Source organism: Alexandromys fortis, unplaced genomic scaffold, assembly GCF_014885135.2.
Source record: "Alexandromys fortis isolate MF-2015 unplaced genomic scaffold, M_Fortis_MF-2015_v1.1 scaffold_52, whole genome shotgun sequence".
Classification (NCBI taxonomy): Eukaryota; Metazoa; Chordata; class Mammalia; order Rodentia; family Cricetidae; genus Alexandromys; species Alexandromys fortis.
The window spans coordinates 9121036-9137812 of NW_026067929.1; the positions used below are offsets into that span (position 1 = coordinate 9121036).

Here is a 16777-nt window from a genome sequence, read left to right on the forward strand (position 1 = left end):
CATAGACAGTTATAAAAAGAAATAAATAGTTTTTAAAAATAAAGTCTTTAAAGAGAGAACAAAAATAATATTAAACAATTAAGCCATGTTTTTTTTTAAAGGAAAATACACAGAGAGTCTGGATTATGTACATTATTGTGTTTTCTTTGAATTTCTTGACTAGAAAGAGACATTTGCTGGGGGCTGCTAAGCTAAATCTACATATATATTTTAAAGCCATCTTGACTTCAAAATTTGAATCTAAGGATATATTACTTTGGAAAAGAGATTTTGTTTTTGTTTCCACAGAGGATGAGAACCTGTTGATTTCTTCCAGACTAAAATGGTTTGATGAAACAAGATCCCCTGAAAAGTCTCCATGAACTCTGAAAATAGTTTGCCCAAAAACAGCAGGAAACAGTTTGGAGAAAACTACATCCAAATTCCCAAAATGATTGTTTATAAATGTTTGTTTTCATTTTAAAAGAGTTGGTTATAAATGGTTAATGGTCACAGTCAATTTCTTTAAAAAATAAATAAATAATGAAGATATGATATAGAGGTAAATACTTTGCATTGGTATGGATCTTGCTCTATTGATACAGTTTTTTTTTTCAATACAAGTCTTTTATTTTCCCAAAAGACATGCCAAATCATTCTTAAAATTCGGGATCTTGTTTCTGGAGCTGGTAGCTTAGGTCTTACTCATCAGCCTGTTGCACTGCTCCCTTTTCAGACACATAGATACCATCTAAAAACTTTCTGATAACCTTGTTTTTAACTATTGTGGTTTGCTGTATCAGAGCCACTGAGTTTGAAACAAGTTCAATATCATTTCCTTTAAGGATTAACTCATCTTTCTGGGCTCAAGAGACAGAACAAGCAATGTCTGTCCTCATCTGAACCCTGTGGATGTAGTTTTCACCCCAAAAATTTTGGATTTCAACCAAAGACCTATTCTCCTGAATAATGATGTTGATGGGGAAGTGAGCATACACAGACCTCATCTTGTGACAGAAGCCCAGTGTAATACCCTTGATCATGTTCTGAACGTGACTGCAGATGTTTCTGACAACAGCCAGTTCCTTTCTATTACCCGACCATTTGTCAACCTGGAACCTCTTCTTCTTTCCAAGGAGACTCAGCTCTACACTGATGTGATTGAAGTCCCTCTGGAGGGTTCCTCTGGGGCCCTTCACAATGACTGTGTGCCCCTTCAGAGTGATGCCCACATTTTCTGAAATGCCGACAGTCTGATTGCTGAGAATGGTCTTCATTCTCCAAGTAGATGGGGCAAAGAGAGAACCCTATTGATACAAATTTAAGGTCAATTTTGTTACACTGTGTATATGTATTTCTGCTCTTGTTTAAGGTATTGTGTTTGTGCAGCTCATTTAAAAATACAATGTACAGTTAAGAAATACAGAATAGTCATCTATAATAATCCAACTTTTGATTATGTTTTCTAGATGTGCAGAGCTATATTTCAGTTAGATAGATAATTTTCAATACTTCAAAGACCTACAGAATATGGCATTTAAGATTTTTTTAAGAACTTAGACTTTTCTTGACAGTGAGATATGTCTGCTTCTGCAGCACCAATTACTTCTGAGAGGATGATGGACATTGCAGAAACTTGTTATGGACTTTGCCTTCAATGTGACAAGACTAGCCATTTGGACAAGAAACTGCTCTTGCCTGGACTTCTTAATGATATGCTGTATAACCTGAACATGCAGGACCCACAGAAAAATGATTGCTGAACTTGCCAAAAGAAGGTGAGACAGTCCTTCAGGGTTCCTGCTTCATGAACGAGTCTGCTAGATGTTCTACATGACACAGAAGAAAGTGCCAGTAGAGGCGAAATAGTCTTTCAGATTCCCTGCTTCATGAAAAAGTGTACTAAATACTATGGGCCTATAGGCTGAAGATGGTTGCCCCAACATTCGAGAAGAATTTTTGGTGACTCTTCAGGCATCGAGTTGTCTCTGTCAACCCAAGTTTTAGAAGTTGCTTACAATATACTCCCTGTTTACTTAGGTAATATTATATCCTTCTGGGATCTTTGATGGAGTTGAAAACAAATAATTATAGTTATAGTTTTCCTTAGTTATGATAAAAGATAAGTTAAATATAAAACTTTAGACTCACAAAGAAATATATTAACTGTAATTCTTACTTGCTCCCTATTTTGTTATATGTAATCTTACTATGTTAAAGTTAAAACCTTCCTTTTTATCTAGACAGAAAAGGGAAGGTGATGTGGGATTCCCCTCTGTATGCTATGAATATGTTTTATTGCTATTGGTTAATAAAGAAGCTGCTTTGCCCCATGGCAGTGCAGATTATAGCAAGGTGGACAATCCAAGCAGAGATATAAGAGGAAAGAAGGCAGAGTCAGGGAGATGCCATGTAGCCACTCAAGAAGCAAGACATGAGGTAACAAACCACGAGTCTCATGGCAAAATATAAAATAATAGAAATGGGTTTATTTAAGATGTAAGAGTTATCTAGGAATATGCCTGAGTCATTGGCCAAACAGTATTGTAATTAATATAGTTTCATGTGATTATTTGGGTCTGCGTGGCTGAAAAATGTAAAGCACAGTCTTTGATTACAATGAAGACATTCTCAACAACATTAACAGATCTATTGGCTTAGCTATTGGTCAGGTACTTTGTAAAAGTTAATAAATGAGTTGCTATATGAGTTAATAAATATTTTCAGCAATCCTCGGAAGAGTGCATCAACATCTTTAACTTTAAGTGAAGTCTACGTACACAAAATAAATGCTAGAACAAAATTTTATCTCACTTGTTTTCTGTGTGTGTGTGTGTGTGTGTGTGTGTGTGAACGTGTAGTGCCCATGGAGGCCAGAAGAGGTCACTGGATTCCTTAGACCTGTTGTTTGGAACAATTGTGAGCTCCATGTAGGTACTCTGAACCAAGGTCCTCTGAAAAAGCAAACAGTGCTCTTCAGAGCCATCTCTCCAGCTCATCTCATTTTAAACTGCAATGCTTACCAAGGATTTCCATAAGATTTTGTAACCTGAAAAAAAAAGCACTCACACCTTGATTAAAATTATTCACTTATTGCTGAAGCATAATTTGTGATTTCAGTCATTCCAGACTTCACTGAGAAGAAACAATGGGGATAAGTAACATGCTTAGGTCCAAACTAATAAGTAAAGATAGGAGTCCCTTAGCTCTTTAGTTCTGTGGTTGTATGCTACCTTTAACAGGTTTGATAGCAGAAAATATTCATAATACATTGATATGTAAATGCTTTCAGTTTATTTACAGATGAGATTAGCTATTCCCAAGCATTCATAAAACAAGTATGTAGTCAAAAAAAATGAAATAATATGTGAATAAGCAGATTTGCAATTTTATATTTCATCTCCATTAAACCCCCTCGAGTCTAGGAAAGGGGAAAATGACTCCCAGGAGAGATGCTTCTCTGATAAAGAGCTGTTATCTTTCAGCTTGCTCAGGATAAGGGAATCATTTCTGCAATTGTGTCAAAGACAAAGCCACTCATTTGTCACCACTGCTTACAGCGTAGCTTCTTCCATATCAGACATAAAATATGTCATTTTACAATGGAGTGTCCTTTTCTTGGATTATTTTCCTTCTGGGCTTTGCAGAAAACAATAGAATGATTTTCTGACAATAATAAATGACACTAACTGTATATTTTAAGAAGTACCAGTTTATGATTAAACAAATTTATTATGCATGTTTGTATGTTTAAAAAGTACAAAGTAATAATAAATCATTGTGCCAAATTATTGAGTTTCTTTGTTTATATTTCATGTGTGTGCACATGCTTGTTTTTCTTTATTTTGCTTTTTAATTTATTTGGTTATGTTTTATGTATATAGGTATTTTGTCTGTGTATATGTCTGCACACCATAAGAAAGAATCAGATCACATGGGACTACAATAACAGACAGCTGTGAGCCACCATGTGGGTGCTGGGAATTGATCTCAGGACCTCTGGAAGAACATCCAGTGTTCTTACCCATTGACCATCTCTCCGGTCCCCTATCTATATGCTTAACATGTATGCCTATGCACCTGCACATCAGGTGTCTGCTTCACTCTCTACTTATTTTTTTTCATAATATTTTCATATATTTTTGAGAATATCATACATGTATGCAATGTGTTTTGATTTTATCCATCCCTACCTCTCCCATCAACATCATGTTGCTGCCTCCCCCCTCCACTAAATCCTTGTAGTGCTTCTCATATGCACATGGACATTGGGTCATCCACCAGAGCATAGTGGTCATCCACCACAACAACTGCACCCCTAAAGAAAAATTACCCTGTCTCCCAACAGCAATCAATTGCAATAGCTTCTCAGCCTTCTGAGCCCCTCCCCCAAGCATGTTCGATTGTTGATTCCAGCCCCATGTGCAGGTCTTGCACGGGTAATCACAGCCTCTATGAGTTCATGGGTGTGACGGCCATGTCGTGTCCAGATGACAGCATTTCACTCTTCTCAATCCTCTTGCTTTCTTCCGCAGTGTTCTCTGAGTCCCTTTAAAGTTAAGGAGTCATTGTCATTTATTCTCAGTGGGAATATAAGCCACCTTTTTCTCTTTAAAGTCCTGCAAGATGAAAATAATTGATGATTACCAATCGGATCCTCCAGTCTGCTCTTCAGGGTACATTATATCCTGCAAAAGCCCTCTGGAGGTCAGGTGGTCCACACAGCCACTCTCTTGACCTGGTTTACTAAACAGTCCAAGTCAATGATCAACTGCAGTTTGAGAATACCTTAGAATGTGTTCTATTTGATTTCAAAGATCATGAGTAAAATTTCAGATTTCAGAGGTGAGCAGGATGGTGCAAGCCTGTGATCCCAAGGAGGAACCTGAGGAAAAAAGATGGACACTTTAAGGCCAGCCTGAACTCCAAAGTAAGAATTTGCCCTAAAACAAAACCAGAGACACAGGGAAATGGCTCAGAGCCTGGTTGTGCAAGCTTGACAATCTGGGTTTGCATCCCGAAAACCCACATAAATGCTAGGCAAGGTTGCTGTAACTTCAGTGTTGAAGGACAAACACAGGCAGATCCTGGAAACTTGTAGCAAGCCAGCCTAGCCAAAAGAGTATGCCAGCCTAGCCAAAATGACAATCCAGTCTAGCCAAAATGACAAACCAGTGTAGCCAAAATGACAATCCAGTCTAGCCAAAATGACAAGCTTCAAGTTTAGTAGGATATTGTGTCTGAAGTTAATAAGGTGGAACAAGAGGGCAACATTCAAAGATCTCCTCTGACCCCCACATAGGTACAGTTGTGGACATTCTCACACATACATGCACATACATACACACCACACATATACAGACAGACACAATTAAACTCAACATAAACAATGAGAGAGAGAAACACAGATAGAGGTACACTTGGATATTTTTATTTTTTAGGCATAAATTAAACCACTAAGAGGTTATTTCACAGGTCAAGCCAACATTGCCTCTGACACAAAACAAAGCTCAAACACAAACAACAAGAAATATAAAATACTTAATGTGAACACATTTGTTCTGATACTTTTCTGTTGATTTGACACAAACTAGAGTCCTTCTGGAAGGAGGAAAAGCAGTGAGAAAAATGCACCCACCAAACTGCCTTGTGAGCCAGCCTGCGGTGCATTTTCTTGATTGGTGATGGATGTGGGAGGGTCCAGCTCACTGGGGGACTTGTGATCCACTGGTGGTACCTCCAAGAAGGCAAGCTGATCAAGTCAGGAGGGACAAGGCAGTAAGAATTCCTCCATGGCTTCTGCTTTCAATCCTGCCCTCCTTCAGTTCCTGTCCTGACTTCCTTTGGTGATGGGCTGTGATGTGGAACGCTAAGCTGAAATAAACCCTTTCCCCCACAGCATACATATGGTCATAGTGCTTTACCACATCGATGGAAACCCTAAGACAAAGTTGTTACTGCTATAAAACTGAGATAGCTGTACTTAATAGAATCCTATATCTCAAGATATTTTAAGCGTATGCTTTACATAGAGTTTTAATATTTGTGAACGACTTTTGGATCTTCCTTGAAAGTCTCATTGTTGAATATGCTGCTACATCTTAGCAGATTTTCACAGAGATCAAGTCAACAGACACATGGTTTCTGCATCACCTTTTCACTTCTGTCGGTGGCTTTGGTCTGTGAAATGTGCCCCTGGCTTTTTTATCGAGGGCTTAGACTTCAGCTGATAGCACACTGAGGGAAGGTCTGGATACTCATGAAAGTGGGTCCTAGTTGCAGAAAGGGGTTCTTGATGGTTAGATCTGCTTCCTGGTCCCCTTTGCTCTCTGCTTCCTGTCCAAAATGAATTAAAAGACCTTTGTCACATGTTCCTGCTCCACAGTGTCCTGCCTCACCTCAAACTGGCACCTCTGCCGCCAATGACTGAGGTCTGAAACCTCTGCAAGTGTGCACTGAGATCGCCCCTTTACCTCTTAGGTTGTTTATGTCAGACATCTTGTCAAAATAAATCAAGCAGTCCCCAAATAACACTATATATTAATCTAGTCACCTGACAATGATGTTAGAATACAACTTGCGGTATAAGAAACACCTCAAATCTATTCCTCAGACTTTACATCATAATTTCACCCAATTATCAAATTTATAAAATGTAAATTGGCACAGACTTCCTAAGAATAAAATGTTCTAAAATTATAAGAAGGACTGCAACAATATTTTATACCATAAAATTCTGTATGTTGGTTTCATACATTCAGTTATGTTAACTTTTTATGGGAATGCTTAACAAAAATTAGTTACCTCTGATAGGGCATCAAGGACAGACAGATCAAAGGGACAATGCTAACAACCTTGGTGAATCACTGAGTTTACTGGACCTACGTAACGGGATCATCCACGGTCCCCAAAATGCTGTGTCATAGAAAAGTCTCACTCCAGCACTGGTGATGACCTCCCAAAGCTGGGATGAAGTGTTGTTTCATTTGGCCTTCAACCACCTATACGGTCCAGCCAGCACTTCCTGGGATCACATGCAGGTGGGTAGACTTACACACAGGTGGGAGAGAAGGTCAGGAGGGAGGGCTGATGACCTCCCCACCTCTCCTTCTATAGAGAAAGTAAACTGTCTCTATTTCGTAGTCATCACTGATGCTCCTCGGAGAGCATGACTTTCATAATGGCTACGTTATATCCGGGAGGTGGGGTGCACAGACTCATTCAGTTCAGCAGTAACTGAGAAAGTTTTCAGAGAAGAAAAAAAAAGGAAGTAACAAAGCGAGGTCCTCAGAAATCAGATAATGCAGCCTTGGAAGGGCATTTCCAAAGTTTTACCCCTTCTGCAGTGCTCTCTGGGTTCTACGAAGCATAAGCGTCTAGAGGGAAGCAGAGCATGACATGGCAGCTAAGTTACCGGAGACTAAGCAGGTGACGAATTCTTCCTGTCTGCAAATCGTCAGAGGCCAAATGGCAACTGAGTGAGTACAGCCTGACTGTGGCTCCATTGATCCGGGGAGCAGAGGCGGCCAGTTCCAGACAGAATGGAGGGCAACAAGAAAGACCTGATGACGTCAGGACAACCCCCGCCCCCGCCCCAGCTGCCTGCACAGGGGTTTGAATGGCAGTAATTTCCAGTTGTAAGTCCTTAGATAGTGACAAGGAGTGAACAGCACTAAGAAGTCTCTGCAGAGATTGTGCTGTGCTCATTTGAAGGGGTAGGTATTCCAGTTGGTCCATCTTTGCCCTCTGCACTGAGTCGTATTGCCTGAGATGCTAAGCAGGAGAAATTAAAAGGCAATAGTGGTGCAAAAGGTTTCTAGCTGCTGCCTCAGATGAAAGGAACTGACTCCTTTTTTTTTTTCTATTTTAAGAGGGTCGTTTTGCTTTCCACACTCACTTAGGTCTCTATATATCTTTAAAACACGCACAAATTCCAGAATGAAAAATTCTCTAAGCAGCCAAGTTGACCCTAAGGTTATACAGCTCTCAAAATAGAAAAACTGTGTTTTCTTATCCACTATTGACTTGGGCGTGTCTTCTTCTCATCTCTTTATTTTCTTGTCTCAGCCCTGCAAATTGTAGGGATTATGGGCCTACGGCATCCCACCCAGCTCCCCAAATGACTTATTCAAACTACATTTTTCTATAAATTATTTTTATTGTTATTCTTATTTGTGTGTGGGTTTATGTGCACATGCATGTGTGTTTTTGTGTGTGAGTGTAGGGGTACGGTGTGTCCATGTCATGGCTCACATGTGCAAGTCTGGGAACAACTTCAGGGAGTCAATTCTTGCCCTACAGTGAGTTCCAGTTTGCACTCATATCTTCAGGCTTATGTGAGAAGCACTGTTATAAACAAAACCATGTTACTATCCCCACGTGACTTTCAAAGTCAATATATCATCTGTAAATAACAATGACAATAGGTGATTTTTTTTAGGAGCCACAAAAACATCTTTGTGCTTCTCACATGTGGCCTAGAATACTTCATTCATTCAATACAATAAATCAAAAAATTTGAGTTCAAAGCTCTAAGACAATAAACACCTGGCTTTCAGAAGGAATTTTATTTACATTTAAGTGTATATAGTGTGTGCCACATGTGAATGGGTTGGCATGGAGAACAGAAGAGGGTGCCTGATCCTCTAAAGCTGGAGTTACAGACAGCTGTGAGCCACCTAATGTGGGTGCTCACATCCAAACTTGGGTCCTCTGGGAGGAAGGACAGCAACCTTTCTTAACTGTTGAACCACATCTTCATCCCCATACATGATCTAAAATTCTAAATTGAATGGCCAACAAGAACTTTCAACTTCTCACAAAGTAAAATATCACAAAAATATCTGTCCATTCTAAATTGCAACAATAAGTGAAACTCACCCTCTGACCTAAAATTCAAACCAGCCGCTCTCCACATCATGAAATGCAGATTCATAGTCTTTTTGCTCTTACTGCAGAGGCTGAATCCAAAGGGGGAAAGCCTTTCCTGTCCTAGAGGCATGAAACAACATGGGGAGAGAGAATCTTTTCTGAACTTCTGCTTCTAACAGTGGCATCTACACATGAAGATGACATTTGCTGTAGCCTACCTTTAAATTCCTTGTGGTCACTGCATCCATCAAAAGCAAATTTACAGCATACACAGGTACAAAACACAGTCCTGTCTGCAGCATTCTCCAAGACAAGGAGTCATTTGTCCATCAGCTGGTCTATGCAGACTTACCAAGCTATGCTGAGAGCTGACTTTATAGTCGTTGATGACCACACTTGCTCTCTATGGAAAAGAATCATCTCCCCCATGTTACCCTTCACAAAGGTACTGAGACACACAAAAGACTTTAATACCAATTGTGTCCCTTTGGTACACTTGGCTTCCTCTAGATGGCTACTATCTGAGAGAAAAGTAGAAGAATTGTGTCTCTATAGATTTGATTAAGTCTTCCAGCAGGGTAGCAGGAAATCACAAGCCCGGGATTGACCGAGAAGTAGCTCAGTGGTAGAGCACTTGCCTGGTATAAACAAAGCTCAGGGTTCAACTCTGATGCCACATAAAAATAAACAAGTAAAATACCAGTCTCTCCTAGGAATCCAAGAGAGAGTAAAGACTGACATCCACAGATGTAAGACCACATAAGAGATAACTCAAACCTCTGTGGGATTCAGGGTTTCCTGAAAACTGGTGTTCTTTCACTTCACTCTGTGGGCCCCTTACTCACACAGCCATGGCTTTTTAAATAGGCTTAGTCACCAGGGAGTTGACAATATTTTGCTTCCATGTCTACAGAATGGAGAGAAAACATTTACCTTTTGACTGTCCCGTTAAACGACTGGACTCTAATTTCCTGGAACCAGCCTCTAATGTCTCACCTCTCCCCCTTAATTATCATGAAGGACAAGCCTCAGGATAGCCCCTTCTTTCTTCTACATACAACTTCATCTTCGTTGTCTCCCCCTCCCCACCCCCCACCACCACCTTCTTAGGAGAGTGTTTTTCTTTCGCAGGGCCCTCGCCTGCTCTTGAGGCACTCCCACAGTTTTCCTCAATGGAACTTGTCACTGCTGATTAAATGTACAAATTGGCTTTCCCACTATTTGCCTTCCATCACCCACTCCTACCGGTCCACCGCAGGAGCATCAAAGGATCATCCGGAGGCTCCCTGGCCATGTAGCCCACATATTTAGGCCTTAGCAGTGAGAATGAGAACTTCCTTGGCTAACCTATAGACATGCCCACCCTCCATCTACAGCTCAACATCTTCCTTGGCCCTCTTGTAATTTCTTGATTGATTGACTTGAAAAGATGACATACTTAATTAAATAGTACTATTGCTTTTCTAGTCTCTAAGTACAACTCTTATGAGTTTACATTAAGCCAGTTCTATATTAAACAAATTTCCTATTAGCTAATAAAGATAATGAGATTCAGGACATTGATACTCCAGAAATGACATTTCGTATATTTAAAAAAAAATGGCAGAAGTAGGAATGTTACTTTGAAGTTCTATGACTCTCTAAAGCAAGATATAAAACCTGATATTATTCTGATGTAAGTTCTAAGATGTAGGTTCTGAATTAGGTTCTTGGTTAAGAAGTGTACTGCAGGAGCTCCTTACGCTCCTTCAGCCAATAGCCTTTAAGATACCAGCCTACTTGGGCATGGTCTCTTTTTTTAAAAAAGCAGCGGTAGCCCTGCATTTGCTCTCTTGCTTCCGGCTCCACTTCCGGCTACTAGACTCCTTTCCTGGTCATGCAGAGGACTGTTGTCTAGGACAGTGATCTGTAAGTTTTCCCTTTAAATAAATAACCCTTTTATTAATCAAAATTCCAAACTGGTGTGGGATTATTTTGTGACTTACACCTTCAGGAGTGCCTTCTCAGTCCCCAGAGAAAATGAGCATCCATATCTCACAGGACACAAATAAGTATTTGAACAAGCTGACATTGCAAAAGTCTCCCTGACTCCATACCAGATTCTCTGCACAGATCAGACACTCTCCATTAATTACTTTTCTGAAATCTTTGTCCAAATACCTAATAAGAAACAACTTAAGGGAGGAAGGGTTTCTTCTAGCTCACAGATTCTAAGAATACAGTCCCATGATACCAACGAAGTTCCACACACCCCATCATGGTGGCAGAAGCCTGAGGTAAATGGTCACATCACTCCTGCCATCAGAAAGTAGAAAAAGGACAGGAATTAGGGACAGGCTAAGAAACCTCAAGTCTTAGCCACTTCATTTACAATGAAATCCCATCTCAATGTTCACCCCAGTTGAGAGTCAAAGTTTGAATACAAGAATCTCTCAGGGACATTCCACATTCAAACCATGATCCCTCTTTCTCTAATAATTCTGTACAACTCTTAATATTCCTCACCAGACATAGAGTTAAAATGCATATGTACTCAGTGACACAGGCCTGTAATAATACCAAGTTCTTGGGAGACAGAAGCAGGAAGATCCCAAATTCAAAGCATATAGGGCCTCCAGTGGGAGTTCAAGGTTTGCTCATTCAACTTAACAAGATGCTCTCTGAAAATAAAAATGTTTCAAAGAACAAGGAATATGGTTTAATGTAGATTACCATTGTGAAAATTAAGAAGCCCTACTAGCTGTACTGTGTGTATACGTGTGTGTTGGTGTGTGTTTATGTGTGTATGTTATATGTGGGGAGGAAGCAAGAGTATAGAGTTCAGAGGACAAATCTTGGGAGTCAATTGCCACCTTTAACTCCTTGTTTTTGCAGCAGGTACTCTCATGCTTTTGCTGTTGTGATCACTAGGTTAGTGGCCCTTGAGCTTCCAGGCAACATCTTGTCTCTGCCTCTCATTTCCTATAACAATGGTGAGATTACAGGTGCCCAGTAAGACATTGGAAACTCAAGTTATGATGCAAAATGATAAATGTTTTTCTGATGAGAGAATTTTAGACACAATTCTAGAAACATGATGATGAGACAACCCCATGGACTGCAGAGATCCTACAAATAACACTCTCTCCTTCCAGAGGATGGGAATTTGCAGTGTTTCTCCACCCCCTTCCTTATAGCTCCTGCACACAGAAGGTGCTGTTTACCTTTGACTATGAACTGGTTTGGGATGAATCAACCATCCAACAAAAACCACAACATTTTCTTAACCCTTTAGAAAGTTATTTTTGTTACTTTAATGGTTCCACGCTATTACTTAGTTCTTTACCACAAATCTCTCTGAACTATCAACCCTTGACCTGCCTACCAACAAGACACAAATTTTTCTTGATTGTGAGTCTAACCTCTAACAGCTGAGTCATCTCTCTAGTCCTACACTGCAACTTTTCTTTTGTTTTTTTTCTCTTTTTTTTCTTTCTTTATTTATTAAAGACCTCTGTCTTTTCCCCACCGCCGCCTCCCCTTTCCCTCCCCCTCCCCCAGTCAAGTTCCCCTCCCTCGTCAGCCCAAAGAGCAATCAGGGTTCCCTGCCCTGTGGGGAGTCCGAGGACCACCCACCCCCATCCAGGTCTAGTAAGGTGAGCAACCAAACTGCCTAGGCTCCCACAAAACCAATAGGTGCAGTAGGATCAAAAACCCATTGCCATTGTTCTTGAGGTCTCAGTAGTCCTCCTTGTCCGCTATGTTCAGCAAGACCGGTTTTAACCCAGGCTTTTTCAGACCCAGGCCAGCTGGCCTTGGTGAGTTCCCGATAGAACATCCCCATTGTCTCAGTGTGTGGGTGCACCCCTCGCGGTCCTGAGCTCCTTGCTCGTGCTCTCTCTCCTTCTGCTCCTGATTTGGACCTTGAGATTTCAGTCCGGTGCTCCAATGTGGGTCTCTGTCTCTGTCTCCTTTCATCGCATGAAGAAAGTTAATATTCAGGAGGATGCCTATATGTTTTTCCTTGGGTTCTCCTTCTTATTTAGCTTCTCTAAGAACCCGAATTATAGGCTCAATGTCCTTTATTTATGGCTAGAAATCAAATATGAGTGAGTACATCCCACGTTCCTCTTTTTGGGTCTGGCTTACCTCACTCAGGGTAGTGTTTTCTATTTCCATCCATTTGCCTGCAAACTTCAAGAAGTCCTTGTTTTTTACTGCTGAGTAGTACTCTAATATGTATATATTCCATACTTTTTTCATCCATTCTTCCATTGAAGGGCATCTAGGTTGTTTCCAGGTTCTTGCTATTACAAACAATGCTGCTATGAACATAGTAGAGCATATACTTTTGTTGTATGATAAGGCCTCTCTTGGGTATATTCCCAAGAGTGGTATTGCTGGGTCCATGGGTAGGTTGATCCCGAATTTCCTGAGAAACCTCCACACTGCTTTCCAGAGTGGTTGCACAAATTTGCATTCCCACCAGCAATGGATGAGTGTACCCCTTTCTCCACAACCTCTCCAGCAAAGGCTATCATTGGTGTTTTTTATTTTCGCCATTCTGACAGGTGTAAGATGGTATCTTAACGTTGTCTTGATTTGCATTTCCCTGATCTCTAAGGAAGTTGAGCATGACCTTAGGTGTCTTTTGGCCATATGAACTTCTTCTGTTGAGAGATCTCTGTTCAGCTCAGTGCCCCATTTTATAATTGGGTTGATTAGCCTTTTACGGTCTAGTTTCTTGAGTTCTTTATATATTTTGGAGATCAGACCTTTGTCAGTTGCGGAGTTGGTGAAGATCTTCTCCCAGTCAGTGGGTTGCCTTTCTGTCTTAGCAACAGCTACACTGCAACTTTTTAAAGCTAATTTGCTACCTGCTTTTATCATTAGGTTTGACAAACTTGGGCTTTTTAAATTCATTATCTGTCTACAATGATATATAGGAAAACACAAAACACAGCAGAATGACTTTGCCTTAACCTACCTAATACCACACAGAAGGGCTAGACTGATTAGCCTCTTATTTTTAAGAACAAATAGGCTTGATCTCTAGTTTTACGTTAATCTACATTTCATCAGGTTTTAGAATTGGGAATGCAGTTTTTGAATGTCTACTCTCATCCTTCAAGCTGCTCTACTGGTGATGACGTGTTTCTTGCAGATATTAAACAATTGTCTTTCACCCTAGTATTTTGCCAGCTCTTCAAAACAGTTATTCGCTGATAAAACCAACATTGCAGTTATATGTTGACCAATTAAGCAATGTATGAAGAAGTGTGTTTTTATGACTCTGAAACAAAGCTCAGCACAGGACAGTCAGCAGAGGGACATTTCATTATCTAAGATGAAAACGACTCAGACAATCCTGCTCATTTGCTGACTCCAGCAGACAGTGGTTTTGAGCACAGCTTCAGTAGCTAAAGGGTCTTCTATATTTATTTTTGAACTTTAATGCATATCTATGGCATACACTATTATAGGCCTCAAAGCCATGGCTGAGATAGGTTTCATGGACAAGAATAGTTAGCCCTGGCCCTGACTAGCCCAGACATGACTGCTTTCACATCAGGCAAACATATCTCCTCCTAACAGGGTAGCTATTGCCTCTTAGACAAAAGCAGCATGCGGGAGGCAGGTCTGGGCCAGTGAAGAGTCAGCTCAGGATAAGGAAGGAGCTTTCCTCTGCCCAGGCTGAGTGATTCGCTGATCCTCACATAACAATGATGTTTGGGACTGAGGTAATTGTTCCCAGTCTTGCTAAAGAATCACTTCACCTGGTTGGCAAGTGGACAGAAGTTAAAGGCAGGTTAACAGGGCAACAGAGACTCAGAATTCTAATATAATAAGCCACAGAAGGCTGAAGGAAAAAGATATATTGTTAGTGGTCTTAAGTTCCATGATGGAATTCCAACTCTCTCTCTCTCTCTCTCTCTCTCTCTCTCTCTCTCTCTCTCTCTCCCTCTCTCTCTCTCTCTCTCACACACACACACACACACACACACACACACACACACACACACGAGCACACCAGTTTTGATTCCTGCCTGTCAAAACACTAACCTGGCTTATGGCAAATAACAACTTAGAGTGACTGTCCTATGAAAAGTCCACACTCACTGTTTCCTTGAAAGTGTAAAACTTCTGTCTCCTTGTATGTGTGTGGTTTTTTTCCTCTATTAATAGCCATGCTTAAATATGTATCAAACTCACTTCTTAATAAAACTCAACTTTGCTTCCAAACACAAAAAGCAAATACCAATTTGCTTCTCTTCTTCTTTCTCTTCTCTATCTCATAGACTAGCAGCAACAAGGCCAGTCAAGGGAAGGAAGAGAGGATGATCTTTAGAATAATCCTGTTTTCTATAAATGTGTTCACTATAAATGTGTATTTCTATGATTGATTAATAAAGAGATGACTGGGCGATGGTTAGGCAGGACTTTTGAGGCAAAGAAAATGCTAGAAAGAAAGAGGTCAGAGTCTTGGGAGTTGCCAGCTAGAGGAGGAAGAAGCAGCATGGGGAGTACATAGATGAGGGAAACGAGCCTCGAGGCAGTACACAGATTAATAGAAATGGGTAGTTTACGTTATAAGAGCTAGTTGTAATAAGCATGAGCTATTGTTTGAGCATTTATAATTAATATTAAGTCTCTGGTTATTTGGGGAACTGGCAGGTGAGACAGAAAAACCCACCTGCAAGGATAGGGGAAAGGTACAGAAATGGTGATCAAGGAAACAGCAGTGTGGTTAGCAGATTGGTGTGGGGGTGTTGTATAGTAAGCAAATCATACAGCAGAAGTGAATAGAATCAATTTTCTCACTGATAATGAATGTGAAAATATAAAGAGCAGGAAGTTCATAAAGAATTCAGGTAGGTATTGAATTGAAATAAGAATTACCTGTATGAATACATGACCAAGATGATAGGTAAATAGATATATAGATAAATAGATAGATGGATAGATAATAGAAAGATAGATAATAGATAGATGATAAATGATAAGATAAACAGATAGACAGATAGGATTGGTGATAGATAGATGATAATAAGTAGATGTGGGGAGCAGAGATAGATGAGAGAGGGAATTCACAATTTTACTTGCCCATGCTCAAATGCACTCTAAAAATATTAAATAGAAACTTTCTGAAAGAAATAATATACCATACTTCCCAAAGTCTATATTGTGAAGAAACAAACACAAACTTTGAGGCAGTCCACAAGATTACTAACTACTACTTCTCCAAGGCATCAAATTCAAAAGCAACAAAAAGGTGAAGTCAGGGCGACAGGTTGAAGGAGACCGAGGTGGCTTAATGTCTAAATACACCTTGAAATCCCATTATCATGTTTGGAACAGAAAGGAGATACACGAAAAAAGTAGGTGAAGTGAAATCACAAAAATATCTATCATTTGATAAATGAATCCAATGTTTATTTCTTAGTTTGATCATTGCATCATGATTATGTAAAATATTGACATTCGGGGAAACTGTGTAATGGGTAAAAGGAACTCTATATTTGTAATTATTTCAAATATTTAAAATTATTTAAAAAATAAAATAAAAATGTAAAGGTCTAAAAGTCGTTATCTCAATATTTTACAGTTCTTTAAAAGCGGGGACATGAAGTTGAGAGACATGTTTGCAAAGAGCCCATGGTTAGTTGAGGTGGAGAGTGTAGGTGGAGAGTATGCATCTAAGATATCTTCAAATAAATTAAAGTATTACTTTTCAAAATTCAACCTCCTTTGGATGTTCATGTGCTATCCTTTTGTCCCATGGAATTTTTTTAATACAATGTTTTTGATTCCAAAGATTGGTCTGAAACAAGAATGAGAAGATAAGGCACAATCTTAGAGGAAATGTCAATAAAATACACACAATAAAGGACTGGTACCAGATATACAAAGAACACTTAAGTCATCATCCTAAGAAAACAAGCTAGAA

The 16777-nt window shown here is 39.8% G+C and overlaps 1 pseudogene; it reads right to left on the reverse strand.

The window, feature by feature from the left end:
* Positions 1-680: 680 nt before the first annotated feature.
* Positions 681-1256, reverse strand: LOC126503215 (60S ribosomal protein L9-like; annotated as a pseudogene).
* Between the last annotated feature and the right edge of the window lie 15521 nt (positions 1257-16777).